This window comes from Ictalurus punctatus, chromosome 12 (genome assembly GCF_001660625.3).
Source record: "Ictalurus punctatus breed USDA103 chromosome 12, Coco_2.0, whole genome shotgun sequence".
In the NCBI taxonomy this organism is placed as follows: Eukaryota; Metazoa; Chordata; class Actinopteri; order Siluriformes; family Ictaluridae; genus Ictalurus; species Ictalurus punctatus.
In genome coordinates, this window is record NC_030427.2 from 31141211 (window position 1) to 31157121 (window position 15911).

The following is a 15911-nucleotide window of genomic DNA, read 5'->3' on the forward strand; positions in this document are numbered from 1 at the left end:
CACAGTCTATAAATCAGCTGTGTTTTTTACTCACACCTACGGCACTGCATTTAAAGCACTTTTTACAATGTGGCATGTTGGCTTGCTTATTAAACGAGTGAGTACGAGTAGATATTGGTTTTCTGACATGAGGAATGATGGCCCAATCTGTTCTCTGTGTGTTTGTGTGTGTGTGTGTGTGGTGTGTGTGTGTGTGTGTGTGTGTGTGTGTGTGTGTGTGTGTGTGTGTGTGTGTGTGTGTGTGTGTGTGTGTGTTTGGGAGGTGCATGTGTGGAAATGAGATTTAAAAGTTGTGGTCATTCCATTTAGTGTATGTTTTTTTTTTTTTTTTCCTTTTTAAATCGATATGGAGTTTTTAATCTGAACTTTCAGTCGCTCTATACACTATGTGGATGACTTCGGTGCTTTGACAAAAAACAGCGTGTAGTCATTTCTACACAAAATAAGAAAAGAGGCATTTCTATTTCTAAAGCTTGTCCTAGACAACATTGAGGACAGATGGACAGAAAGAAAGAGATCTGCTGCCTCTCAGACAGCTCTATTCAGAGTCAGTGACTTAAGAGGCCAAAGGGTTATGAGGGAAACTTTTCTGTTCTCAGACTTGTGGTATTCAGCTGATTTCCATAAAGTTTTTTCTTACCTCAGGAAGCTTTTGATTAGTGGTCATCACTGGTGACCTTACCAAAAGGTCAAACCTAGAGCTCTTAAGGTTCCCAATGGGAGAACCCTGGAACCTGTCCTGTTAAACCGGTGTATGGACTTGGCCACCGTGCTGCAGCTCAGTGTCAGGGTCTTGGCAATCTTCTTATAACCTAGGCCATCTTTATGTAGAGCAACAATTCTTTTTTTTCAGATCCTCAGAGAGTTCTTTGCTATGTCCAGTGACCAGTATGAGGTAGTGTGAGAGCGATGACACCAAATTTAACACTCCTGCTCCCCATTCACACCTAAGACCTTCTAGCACTAACAAGTCACCTGACACCAGGGAGGGAAAATGGCTAATTGGGCCCAATTTGGACATTTTCACTTAGGGGTGTACTCACTTTTGTTGCCAGCGGTTTAGACATAAATGGCTGTGTGTTGAGTTATTTTGAGGGGACAGCAAATTTACACTGTTACACAAGCTGTACACTCACTACTTTACACTGTAGCAAAGTGTCATTTCTTCAGTGTTGTCTCATGAAAAGATATAATCAAATATTTACAAAAATGTGAGGGGTGTACTCACTTTTGTGAGATACTGTATTTACATTTTGCACAGTGTCCCAACTTTTTTGGAATTGGACTTGTAACCGTCCGCGTTCCAATTGTTTAATAACAAGCTCATCTTCCAGTATAAGTGAGCCTGGTTTGTGTCACTATCGGGATGTTTAATCTACATGATTACCATTTTTTGGTATTTTTGGTATTAGTATTTTTGATTTCCGATAAAGTATTAGTTAAAATACTGTGTCATTATCACTTTGAAGTTATATTTATAACTAGAAGTTATAATTAAAGCATTTATTGGCAAAGTGAAGCCTCAAACAGAGGAGGATAAGCTTTTGAGAGTGAGCTGTCTTTAACAATCCATCCACACCCCTATTTTATGATTTTTTTTTGGGGGGGGGACTACAACCTCTTTCCAATCAGCTGATAAGACATATTGTATTAGCAATGTTTGTATTTTATCATGCTCCATTAAAAGAAGCTCATAATGTTGCCTTACACCAGAGTAAGTGTTCTCAATTATTTGAACAGCATCTAAAATTAAATTACAAACTGTATGGCACCTTTTTCTCACCTCATCTTTTTTTTTTTTTTTTTTTTTTTTAAGTGACATTCAATATTGAAACAAGGTAAAAAATCAGCTCTAATATTTGGAGTACAGAGATCATTTCAGGCTTAAGATCAGATTCAGAATGTGCTTCTGGGTCAAAGTGACTTGAAATAATAAAACAGCTCACATGTATATTATCTTTTACAACTTTTATAAGTAACAAATAGAAATTGAGAAAGAAAAAGGTCGATGTTTCGATGACGAGTGAATTTTCAGAAGTGGAAAAGAAATGTCGAGTTTGTGAACACGGTACTTGTATTGTATTAAGCTCATCACTGGAGATCACTTGATCCTAAGGAATAATGATCATTGTGCTGTTATAGTAAAATAATCAGTGATGGGGTGGTGTGAAGAAGCGGAGTTACTGTTTGATTTTGAAATATTAAATTTAATCATGAGCACATCCCTAAGTGTTTTATTTCTCTTATATCACAGCAGTTTACCAGCAAGTACAAAAGAATGACATGTCATCCTTTTTATATAGTTATAGTTATATTAAGTGTTGTGGAACATCCATGAAACAAGCAAGTTAGTTCCTGTTCTCACTCACATTATAGCAAACAGTCTTTCCCTCACTTAATATAAACCTGTGAATTGCAGCTGCTCTTCTGCCAGAATTAATGAACAACCTCTGAACCAGAATATAACAGGACTGTGGTATAAAGTTGAATTAATAAATTAATCAGAGTGGGAGGTAATTAATGAAAGACTGGAAAAATGAATTAATGGCTCTTGTAATGAATGGGGAACGCTGCTTACTGCAGCACGTCCATACACTCAGGCACAAACATAAGGAACTGTGAATTCTTAACCTCATTCAGACACATGCTGGACAGTGAGGGTCTACATGATGTTTCTGTCTGTACTTCAGCAACATGAAGTGTTTATAGGCCCAAAACCTTTTCATTACCTCTGCATGGAGAACTCTCTTTTATTTCTGTCCAAACACTCAATGCAGTCTGAAGGCTGCTGCACAAATATGGTGCTTGAAACAAGAAGTTTTCAAAAATGTTTATTCTGGTGTGATTTCTGCTCATACTGAGATTTATTCATGGTCAATATAATTTTCTTTGCTAAGGATTATTATTATTATTTTTTTAATTTACCCAAGGTTTACCCACCGTCCATACTGTAACCATAAGAACCAATCTGTAAGAGTAACTGTACGAACCAGTCCTAGCTCGTATCGGCTTAATAACTAGCCTCGCATGCTCTCTAGATTATAATTTGATATTATAAGTAATGATGAGTGATGAGGTTTTCTCTGTGTGTTTTTTATAAAAAAAATATATTATTTTTTTTTACATTGCAACATTGTAATATTGGTAAGGACACATTTTCCATTCAACGTGTTGTAAAATTCATATTAATTTACTAACAAGACTCACTTTCCTCACTTGGACTTTAACTGAGGTAAAAATGGGAGTCCTGGATATTGAACTTATTTAACTTCTGCCCACCTTGCAGCAGTTTTTTTTTTAATTATTATTATTATAGTATTGCATGTAAAATGTGGCCTGGTAGTTGAGGTCATAATTTTTTTCTGTAGGTACAACTTAGACTATTTAAGATTTCACACATATAAAGCTACTATGCTTAATGAATCTATGTAAAACCACCCAAATGCTCAACAGTAAGAAAAATACTACAACAAAGTCCCCTTCCCCCCTTTTTTTTTCTTCAAATGTCAGTAAGGGGCTCTGGTGCAAACAAGATTACACCTGCCAAAGTGTCCTGATATTGGAAAATGATCGAGAAACTCAATTTCCCATCTTGGTTTTCTTCACATTCTCCTTTTCCATTATTTGTTGATCCAAGGCCATCATATTTTTTCACTAAAATTGAAAAGGAAAAAAAAAATGGGACACTGGGTTGACTATTCTCTTCTTACAAAAAGTACACCTGAGATTGTATTATGATTCTTAAAGCCACACACACTTTCCCACAAATGTATTCTTCCCCTAGAGAAAGGCGAATATACACTCACACCTGTGCACACAAAGGAATGCCCTTTCATCATTGTCCCTCCCGGCACCAATCTGTGATCCTTATCAGGACCGCAGAGAGAGACATTCAAGTCCTGGCTTCGATAACGTCACTGTCAGCATGTTAATGCATTGCCTAATGCTGCTAGCTGTGCAAGAAATGACACTGACACAAAGTGATAAATAGCAAGTGAGAGAATAAGGGGAGGGAAGGAAGGGGCCTACTGCAGGTCAATATTGCCACAGGTGAAATAGAGCCTGAAGAGGCGAAAAATAAAAGCAACACAATATGAAGAGGAAGTCTGTGTAGCGAAGGAGCTGGGCCAAAAATAGGATGCTTGTGTTAATGCTGGGAATACCGCTAAGCACAGGCAAGTATTTTTTTCACATTTCTTTCTCATATCACCTTCTGGAGCTGTAACAGCTCAATATGGATGTGATGTACATTTGTGCTGGAGTTCTTCCTACAGAACCAGAGGACCAGGCCTGCAGTTCTGGTATACCAACAAGCCAGAGAAAGCACACAAGGTTGGCTAGAAATAGTCCGCTTCCCTGGGTCTAGTTCTCAGGAACTAAAGGTCACAGATTGGCATAGATTGATGCCTGTTAAATAGCATTTTATCTGTGTAACATCTCATGTTAGGCCATCAATTTTTTCTGGAAATACAAAGCTTTGAATTCAGGCTCTGGGGGTTCCTCTAGTTCTCAGGACTGGGGACCTGTAGAGCCTTGGTGGTGATCTCTCACTAAAAAGCATTTTAGGTGCGCACATTTTGACTGTCATGGCACTCCCAAGATACTGAGCTTCAAAGCTCAAACTGGTTGTTTCTGGTTCTTTCTGATGAATGTAGTTTAATTCAGTAACACTGTGTTGGTCCATGGTTCTTTCTGATGGACAAACTCCAACTTCTAGTCATCCTCTGGGAGTGTGGTGTATTTCTGTGCTGCTGATCACAGTCATAATTCTGTCTAAATTTCCCACGAGGAAACCGAATGATCCATGCCGGTGTTAAAGGCGGAAATTGGTTCATACTGTTTCATATTTCAGAATTTCAGCACTGTTCAATATCTGTCTTCAGACTGACATATATGATATCATATCACATGCACAAGTTGTGGATGTCGTCAGCTTTTTTTTTTTCTTTCCTGAAAGTGAAGCACAAACACATCATCACTGGGCTAGTTATGGCAAACCACTAATGTGAACATGGCGCTAGTTATCCAAGCCATTAACCATAAACACTATATATTTATACTATATATATCCACACTCTCTTTCTCTCCTTCACTCTTATTGGACTGAACAAACCGAGGGCTTTTTAGATCCTCGCAGTGCTGTGAAAAGGCCTAATCTCGAGTAATTGCTGAAATAGTACTCATTACGTGTACCTCACTTTGAAAAATACATGTTACCCAGGGACCTTTGCTCACAATCCTCCTCAGCACCAGGAGCTTTCAGATGATGACGTGCCAGATTTTCTCATACTCAACAATTAGCATATTTTGGAATATTTGATACTCCTAAAACTGCTAAACCTTCCAGGTGGAAGAATATACTATTTTCTACATTTTAACATATTTTGGCGCTTTCCAATAATCCTACCCACAGTTTCACATGGTTTCCATGCTAGCATGCAAGGAAGTATTAGCAATTGGGGGGTAAACTTACAGTGAGGGGGAAATCATTTAAAAAAGATAATGATGTCTTTTCGACTTTGTACAAAAGAGTATTTATTCGTAAACAAAGATTTTTTTAAGGAAATTGAATGGGAGGAAAGTATTTTCCAAAACAGCCACCACAAATTAACAGCATTAGTACTTTGTTGTGAAGCAGCTGTTGGTAATTACAGCTTTGAGATGTCTACGGTAGGAAGTAATTAGCTTTTTGAAGCATTGTGGGTCAATTTTGGCCCTCTCCTCTTGGGAAATTATTTTCAATTATTTTCAAGGTTACGAGGATCCCACTAATGGACTCACATGTTCGAAAATCCTCCATAATATTTTACTGGGATCTAAGTCGGGAGATTTCTTAAGTTATTGTGGCTGCATATTTGAAACTTCAGTCGTCTCCCCATGTTCAGTTTCTTGACCAATGAGATTAATTTCTCCTCAGATATGTCCCTGTACATTGCTCCATTCATGCTTTCCTCGATGACATGTAATGCCTCAGTAGTCTTTGCAGATAAGTGCCTCCAGATCATGATGCTCCCACCCCGTGCTTCACTATGGATTTGGTGTTCTTGGGATCATACACACAACACTTTCTCCAAACGTGACAGGCTGAATTTCTTACTTGTGTTTTGTTCCAAAAGAGTTGTAATTTGTCTTTGGGCATGCATCTCTGGAGTGCGTGAGGTGGAGGGATAGAGATGATTGTGGTGCAGTTCAGTGCTCATTGTTCTCTCTGTCACTGTTGTTCCTGCTGCTTTCAGGTCGTCCTGCAACTCTTTTCGCATGACATCTTGGTTCTCTCTTACCTTCCTTATCGTTAGCCTCAGAGTGTGTTGTGAAATCTTGTGTGGAGCACCTGTCCAGGGATGATTAGGCATGGCTCCATGAACTTTCCACCTGCGTGTTATTGGCCGCTTCTTGTTGCATGAATTCTTCCCAACCAGTGGCATCTTTTATAATGACACCAGGTGGACGAACCCGATGTCATGGTAATTAGGTGAACTATTTTTTGCAGCTTTTATATCGAGAACTTTAATTTATTTTTTATGTCAACTTTACGTATGTGTATTTTTCACATAGTATCTGAATACTTGTTTCTCAATTTTTTTAAACATAAAGTAAATAATAATGATATTAAAATATATTTGTCTATGCTTATGAATGCATACTATTTTGTTCAGATTTATATTTATATAATGACTGGGTAGAATATTAAATAACAAAAACAACAGTGCATGAAGACTTTCCCTTCATTTTATTGGTCAGAACAATAATGGAAGCGCCATCATTGTGTTTGGCTAAAAATAATAAATTGCATGCCACTCTATTCACAGTATTTACTTTATTATTCTGTTTTTTCCTCTCTTGACACTCACAGTTACTTCATTTGCCCATTTTATAAAGTTGAAGTAGAAATTATGGAGTAGAAACACTAGACTTTACTGGTGCAGACCTTTATTTATCTGGGAAATTGTACCTTTACCACTCACTCTCTCTCACACACACACACACACACACACACACACACACGCACACACATATATACACACACACACACACACACATCCACATACACACACACACACACACACACACACACACACACACACACACACACACACACACACACACAGCAGATGAATTAACTCATGCACACTCGATTCTGGATGCCATCAAGTTGCTGTGTGTGTGTGTGTGTGTGTGTGTGTGTGTGTGTGTGTGTGTGTGTGTGTGTGTGTGTGTGTGTGAGTGTGTGTGTGTGTGTGTGTGTGTGTGTGTGTGTGTGTATGTGTGTGTGTGTGTGTATGTGTGTGTGTGTGTGTGTGTGTGTGTGTGTGTGTGTGTGTGTGTGTGAGTCTGTGTATGTGCTTCTTGTCCATCACTGAAACTTCATGTGTGATGAAAAAGAGACTCCAATTTACAAAATTTCAAACAGGCTGAATATCAATCAGGATTCAATGATGGTTTGAATTGAGCATGTGTGTGTGTGTGTGTGTGTGTGTGTGTGTGTGTGTGTATGTGTATGTGTGTGTGTGTGTTTGAGAGAGAGAGAGAGTGAGAGAGACCACCACAAAACTGCCATCTTTGACATACATAATTACTTTAAACTTAGTGTCTCACTCACTGTGTCTCACCTCTTTTCTTTTCTATCACTATCTCTCTCTCTCTCTCTCTTATTCTTCTCTCATTGTCTTTCACTCTTTTCCTTTATCATTTTCATTTCTCTCGCTTATTCTTCCGCTCTCACTCTCTTTGTCACAGTCTTTTGCTCAGCCCCAGTGAATCGTCTGAAGTCTGAGATCAGCTCAGCATTGTCCGCTCCCTCTCTCTGTCTCTCATAAATGCTATTTTTCCTCTCTCACACTTTACTCATTCTTTACACACTCTCTCTGTCTATCTTTAAACCTTCACTAACAAACACATGGACATCAGCATGCAGAAACCCAGCAGAGAGAGAGAGAGAGAGAGAGAGAGAGATTAAGCTGAGAGTACTCACAGGAGGCAGCAGTGACGCTTCTTCAGAACGAACCGATCAGCTCACACCAGCCACGAGAACAAAAACAGCACAGAACAAGTGAGAGAAAGATAGAGAAAACAGAGAAAGAGAGAAAGAGAGAGAGAGTGAGAAAGAGAGAGAGAGAGAGAGAGAGAGAGAGAGAGAGATTGAGGGGGGGGGGTGCACGGCCAACGCACAGCGAAAAAATAGCGGGAGAGGAGGAGAGAATCCTGGAGAAAGAGAAGAAGAGCAGAGCGAGGAACTGACTGACTGTACTGGAATGAGAGAGATAGAGAGAGACAGAGAGAGAGAGAGAGAGAGAAGGGGGCGTGAAAAGGTGGGATGATATGAGGATATAAAGAGCAAGACACACACTCTCGAGTTCAGCGACTCACACATTGAGCCGCTGCACGATCTCATCTGACAGAGCGGAGACTTGGTCCGCCCACATGCTTATCTTTCTCTCTTTCTCTCTCTCTCTTGCTCTCTCTCTCTTGCTCTCTCTCTCTATGTCTCTCTCTTTCTCTGTCACGCACACACACTTGTATCAGCTTCCTTCAAAGTTTCCTTCAGAATTTTTACCAAAAGGAAACCTGTACAGGAATTACAGTTTATTGTACATCACACGTTCATTTATACTGTTACACCAGAGGACTGTTGAATTATGGATGCTGATTGGTCAGAAGGTGTTGATTGATCTCTAACAGCAGCTCTGATAGTAGTGCAGCTGAACATCACAGGTGTATATTAATGCGCTCGTTCTAATATGTTATCGTTTCTATAGTATTATTTAACATTTATGGAAGGAACCTCCAGTGTCAGTGCTTTGTAACCGTCAGCTATAATTTTAAAAGCTATCAATTGATGTTTTCCCACATCTTCAGGACAGAGCAGTTTACGCTTTGCGGGTGCTCAGTAACATGAAAAACTGCTTTATGTGTCTAACTTCATGAAAGAGAACACGAGAGACTGGTGAGGGTATGAATGTTTTTTAGCTGCTGTAACGTTGAGAACATGAACTAACTTCACAGTGTTTCACAAAATATTAATTGTAACTGCCAGTGCTAGTAAAGCAATTTGTTATTTATTTGATTTGTAGTTCATTTCTTTCTGTATCTTCATTGTTCATTTGTTTTTATTAATATGGTGCATTTTCACTCAACTTTAAAACTTCTGAATTATCACTAAACTAAAATACAAAAGGAACCTGCATTTCTGTATGCTATCAGGGATTTCCCCCTCACACTGTGGGCAGAGGCACTGTGCAACCCGTAGCCCCACAGTGCACACTTACATGTTGTTATGTTTTGTTTACTATGCCACATGTGTTTTGTTTTGGTTCATGTCCAGTCTCCACCCATGTCCTGTCATTGGTTGTCTCCCTCATATGTCCAAATTGCTGACACCTGTTTCTGTTTGCCCTTTAATTAGTTTTTCTCTTTAAACCTTTGTGTGTCTTTGTTATTTGTGAAGTATACACTCAGTTTTGGCTCAGCACCTGATGATACCAAGCCTGTTTTCTGTGTCTTTTTACCAGGATTGACCTTGCATCATTTGTGTACCTTTGTTATTAGTTATTAGTTCTTGACTAGTTTTGTCCTGTTCGTAGATTGCCTGACCATTGCCTGATTACTGTTTCTGATTCTGCCTGCCACTTTGGATTTGTCTGCCTGTCTCTCTTTAATGAACTCTAACTGCATTTGCATCCATCTCAAATCCATTTCGTGACGGAACACTTCACTGCTAACATGGATCCAGCAGTAGAGCAAGAAGGGTGTAACACTGGGACCGTGCCGATGTTTGATTCAGTCCATTTTCCACAGTGGACTTTCATGTATCCCCAGGACCCCTTCAACGGCGCTAAAGACCTTATGAAAGGATTCCTGCTTCAGAGCCAAATATATTTTGATAGGCTCTTAAACCCCAAGCCCAAAGAGAAGCAGTGGACCATGTTCTTGTTGTCAGAGTGGGCCTCCACAACTAAGCTCCAGCCAGGGTCTGACAAAGCAGCCTCTCCTGTAGAGCTCCCATTAGAGGCTGACCGGGTGGCTTCCACAACTGAGCTCCAGCTAGGGGCTGATGTGGCAGCCTCTCATGCAGAACTCTCTCCAGAGGCCAACATTGCAGCCTCCCAGCGGGGCAGTCTCTCCTGCAGAGCTCCCTCCATAGGCCAACAGGGCGACCTCCTCAGTCCTGGCCAAGGACACAGCCTCTCAAGTATTGTTTCCTGCTGACAATGCTGCCTCCCATGTCCTGTTCAAGGCTGAGGCCAATGGGGTGGCCTCCCAAGTCCAGCTCCTGCCAGAAGCCAAAAGCATGGCCTCCTATGCCATACTCCTGCCTGAGGCCGGTTGCATGGCCTCCCAAGTCCAGCTCTTGTCTGATGCCAACAGTGTGGCCTCCTAAGTTTTGTTCCTGCCTGAGGCCAACAACACGGCCTCCACAGACCTTCTCACACCAGACGCTGATAGTGTGGCCTCCTAAGCCTTGTTCCTGCCTTATGCCCGAGGCTATCCTGTCCCAGCCCCTCCCCCTGATCCCATGAGCCTGTGTTAGCCCTGCCACAAAACCCCTGCGAGCCTATCACAGACTCCCCACCTGCTTCCCACCAAGATCAGGGATTTCCCCCTTGCATTGAGCGCTGCGAGCAGAGGCACTCTGTGTGCATAAGCAACCTGCAGCTCCACAGCTTGCACTTCCATGTTGTCGTGTTTTGTTTTGTTTTATGTCCTGTTTCCGCCCATGTCCTGTCATTGGTTGTCTTTGCAAAGTATACACCAAGTTTTCCCTCAGAACCTGATGCTAACGAACCTGTTTTCTGTTTCTGACTCGTCTGTATACCTTTTTTATTAGTCCTTGCCTAGTTTTGTCCTGTTTGTTGATCGCTTGACCATCGCCTGCTTACTGTTTCTGATTCTGCCTGCCATTTTGGATTTATCTGCCTGTATCTCTTTAATAAACGCTTTAACTGCATTTGCTTCTGTCTCAACTCCATTTTGTGACACCCATTAGTCATGTAGAAAACATGAACATGACGGAACAGTGTAATAGTTTAATCGCTATCTCTCTGTCACATCAGAATCTCTGAAAAAAAACGGAAAGGAAATATATGAGTAAAATAATAAAATAAAGGTGAAGTGAGGATTGGAGGTTATTGCGTTCTGGACAGGACATGAGAAATGGTTTGTGCTGAATGATTTATCACTGAACTCTGCAGTCCAGAAACATTCAAATATCAACATCTCAAAAGTTTTAGCAAGAGAGACAGACAGACAGACAAAAACAGAGAGAGATAGGGAGAGAGAGAGACAGAGAGAGAATAAGAGAGAGAGAGAGAATGTGACTGACAGTAGTGTGATTAGATATTGAATTTTGGAGAGTGCAATTAAACCTTCATCAGGTATTTCTGGTAAAACTCAATTACTTCTATTCTCCCCCCCTCTCTTTTTTTTGGAAGAAAAGAAAAAAACCCTCTCTTTTTTGAAGAGTGTAAGCACATATTTATTGAAACCAAGTGGAATTAGTCTTTAATAAGTAAGGAGAGCAAACTTTACAACACATGAGATATTGAAGATATGGAACATGAGGAATGGCTCCTGAGTTCTCCGCTAGGCGTTTCACCTGGAACAGGATTGCTAGCATCTCTATTAATGAGAGAATGTGAGTGTTTTAGCGCACTATGTAGGAGGAGGTGGTGTTGTAGTGCTTTGTTTTGAACACTGCTGATTGGACAGCTGATCGGCTCAAAGTTCAACAGTTTACAGAAATTGTAAACACTTACTTTTAAAAACTCTGACGAGCAGCAGAGTAATCCCTCTGTTCCTGCTCGGGTCAGGCAGCCAGTGTTAGGAAGAAATCACTCTCTCCTTTTTTTTTTTAATTTAAATTGAACTTGACATACTTTATCAGCAACAGAGGAAGCAAGAGATATAAAGGGATAGAGAATGAGAGAAAGCGAGAGATAGAGGGAGATTGGGTGAGCAAAAGAGCGAGGGATGGAGAGGGAGCTCCGTTATCACCCTGAAAATAGCAAACAGGCTGAAGAGCTTATCGGAAACCGACAGTGGCAGCGCTCATGTCAAATCACGTTCATCACATACCATTACTGCAGATAAAGAGAGACAGAGCAAGAGAGAGAGAGAGAGAGAGAGAGAGAGAGAGAGAGAGAGAGACAGAGAGAGAGGCTCCATCAGTCCACTGTGTCCCAACCCACACACCATGGTCACTATGTAGGCTATATAAATACCACCATCAGAATAATACTCTCTGTGTGTCCTGCTATGATAGTGTAATAATCAGTGGCAGGATGGTGTGATGAAGTGGAGTTACTGGTACCTCCCCAAATTAAATTGTTTTACTATAAGAATATTGAGAAGTGTTTTATTCCTCTTATACCACAGCAATTTACGAGCAATTACAATAAAAAATGTTATTAAAGAAAAAACTTTCATACCTTTTATCCATTTAAAGTTACATTTAATGTTGTGGAACATCCGCAAAACAACTTCCTTTTCTCACTTACGTTAAAGCAGCTATAAACAGTCACCTCACCAGCCTCACTTTTTGGAGTGAATCAGACAAAAAGAAATGAAAAGTATGAAATGAATGAATAACAATGGGCACATTGGCTTAGTGGCTAGCACGTTTGCCTCGCACCTCCGGGGGTTGGGGGATTGATTCCTCCCTCCACTCTGTGTGTGCGGAGTTTGCATGTTCTCCCTGTGCTTCAGGGTTTTCCTCCGGGTACTCCGGTTTCCTCCCCCAGTCCAAAGACATGCGTTGTAGGCTCATTGGCATTTCCAAAAAGTGTCTATAGTGTATGAATGGGTGTGTCAATGTGTATGTGTGATGGTGCCCTACACCCTGTCCAGGGTGTCCCTTGCCCCATCTTGTGCCCCAAGTTCTCTGGGATAGGCTCCAGACTCCCCATGACCCTGTGTAGGATAAGCAGCATGGAAAATGGATGGATGAACGACAATGAAAAAAATTAAGATGACATTATGACTTTAGCTCTGACTGCTACAAAGCTCTGACACTGGAGACTCCTTCCATAACTATTACAAAAACGTCACCTCACATAAAACTTCAACGTATCAATGATCACACGTTTATTTAATCAGTTTATGTGGAACCGTACAAGTCCCTGCGAATGAGCTGAAAACGTATTAGAACGAGTGCATTAATATAAACCAGTGATTTGCAGCTGTGTACCTTCTGACCAATCAGAATCACAGTCATTAAGGAGTTACCGCAGAGATACAGCAAAAGAAGAGCTGGAAATAGACGTATAGAATCTGTTCTCCGTTGTGTCCAAGAAGGCCATAATTCCATCTGTCTGTCTGTCTGTCTGTCTGTCTGTCTCTCTGTCTCTCTCTCTCTCTCTCTCTGTCTTTCTCTCAGGAGTTTGTCTTTAATCTACTGTATTAGTCTTAGCATTAAAGCAGCATCCCTGACTCCTCACTCTAATAATGTCTAGTAGTGCTGTGTTGAAGGAAAGAGACAGAGCGAGAGAGAGAGAGAGACAGAGAGAGAGTCTCTGTTTAACTGAGTTCATTAACAGTGCATTAATGCTTTAAACTTGCACCAAGTCGCCTGCACACTCTCTGACTTACTCCTCTCCCTTCCGTCATTCTTTTCTAGTTTCTTTTTCTCTTTTGTTCTCTTTTCTTTCTTCTGTTCTCTTTGATATTTTGTCTTTTCTGGCCCTGTCCTTTTCTGTTCTCGTTCTTTCTGTCTTTGCTGTAAGAAGGGGTTGTGTAACTGGTTTTATTCCATTACCTTTCTGTCCCTCTAAGTATTCTGTGCCAGGAAAAAAAGATGTCTGAACGATATCAAGCTAAAATAACGAAAAGTTTACCAGTTGCTCTAAACTCTCCCACGGGACTAGGAACACGACAGCTCTCCATATCACAGGCTGTTGCACTGAATTAGATCAATGCTAACGCTTGGTGATTCGACTTAAATGCTAAACAATAATAAAAAATAATTTTTTTGCTAAACAGCAACTTTCACTTACAGTATTATTTATGTATCAGTCTCGCATTCATCTGTCAATGTTGTTCAGTTAATTTGTCGTAGAACTCGGATTCTACAGCTGGATCAGTGGAGGGGTGTTTGGATCTGAGGTTTAGTGCTAAAAGTTCAGCAGGAACACACCAAGCTCGGCTGCGGATAATTGAATGTTTCTGGACTGCAGAGTTCAGTGATGAATCATACAGCACAAAGCATTCCGGATGTCATTGCTATCTATCTATCTATCTATCTATCTATCTATCTATCTATTGATCGACTCATATTTTTAAATAATGTTTAGTAGTTACCTATTTGACCATAGTATTTGTCTGTTGCCTCAGAGTTTCATTGTTCAGAAAAATGTTAAACCACACACACACACACACACACACACACACACACACACACACACACACACACACACACACACACACACACACACACACACACACACACTTTCATCATTCTCCTCTTCTCTATCAGTCTTCTGTAATCACTCCATCCTCCAGAGAGTGTGAGTCCTGCCTCGGAGCGCCACAGGTGCCTGGATCATTGATCATCTCACACTGGCTTAACACACACACACAGACACACGCACACACACACATGCACACACACACACACACACACACACACACACACACACACACACACACACTAAACACCTAGTGAGCACCTCTCATAACTCCCTGCATGCACACACACACACACACACACACACACACACACACACACATAAACTAGACACGCATGTCACAAAAGTAGACATGAGCAGTATCTTTTTGGCAACATTCCTAACAGTGTGTGTGTGTGTGTATGTGTTGATCAAGGGTCCATGTCAGTGGGAGACAGAATTGAGAAGAATGAGTGTACTAGACTACTGCTCCAGTCAATTCCACACAGACCAAACACCTCACAGCTTCTTGTAACACACACACACGCATGCACACACACGCACACACACACATGCATAAGGACATGTACTCTATGATATATTTTATTTTAAGAACTCTAATAACTATGAAATCATACTATGACTAAAATTTTTACAATTATTACTATTAATACTATATAATGTAATCATTTGAAAACTAATACTACTACTACATCTATATTATTAATACTATAACTCCTACAACTATTTGTTACGCCACAGCGAACTCACGGCTGCAGTTCTCAGCGTGTAGTGCCGCCCGTGGACAGGGCGGACGAGGACTACACCTCCCAGCCTTGCCCGGGCTCGAGTTCGCCGGAGTTCTGATTACGAATTCCTGCACTACATCAAAGATTATAAAAAGGGCCTCGTTGATGTCAGCTTCTTGCGACATAAATGCTCAGCAGCCTCATCTCTGTTCATGCACCAAGCCTTAATTTCGTATCCATTTACCTGGTTTCGATATTCGCTTGTCATTTGATTACGCTTCTGCCTATGCCCCATATAACTCCATTGCCCGATTATTCTGACCTTGATTTCCTTCCTTGGTCCATCTGTCATCTGCCCCACGTTCTCCAGATTGCCAGTCTGCGTTTGTCTCTGCCAAGGAATCGTAACAGATTACTTCACCGCGCAATGGAGGCAGCGGACACCCTGGAGTGGCAACACTACATCCTGGATCAGAACCGCACGCTGGCGGTGTATTGGGACGAGATATCCGCGTTACGTGCGGAGGTCTCACGTTTGAGCGCTTCTGTGTCTCTGACCGCAACGTGCTTTTATTGTGGTGAGGGCACCCACGTCATCTGTCAGTGCCCCCACAGGAGGCCTCAAGTGACCTAGAGGAGCACGGACAACCCACCTTGTCGTGCCCAGGTGAGTCTGAACCAGTCACATGCTTCTCATATATTTGCCTTACCTATCGTGATAGAGCATTCAGGTCGGTCTTTTGTTCTTTCAGAGCTCGTCGACTCTGGAGCAGTGGAAAAACTT

At 41.1% G+C, this 15911-nt stretch overlaps 1 protein-coding gene across 5 annotated transcripts in view; it reads right to left on the reverse strand.

The window, feature by feature from the left end:
• The window catches only part of LOC124628717 (RNA binding protein fox-1 homolog 3), a 217845-nt gene extending 209340 nt beyond the window's left edge, over positions 1-8505 (reverse strand). Inside the window, exon 1 of one of the 5 annotated variants that reach the window (XM_053683927.1) lies at positions 7973-8423. The gene's annotated coding sequence lies outside the window, so the exon portion shown is untranslated. Of the gene's footprint in view, positions 1-7972 lie in introns of all 5 variants that reach the window. The other 4 variants (XM_053683926.1, XM_053683925.1, XM_053683930.1 and 1 more) reach the window with 4 other exon arrangements.
• Between the last annotated feature and the right edge of the window lie 7406 nt (positions 8506-15911).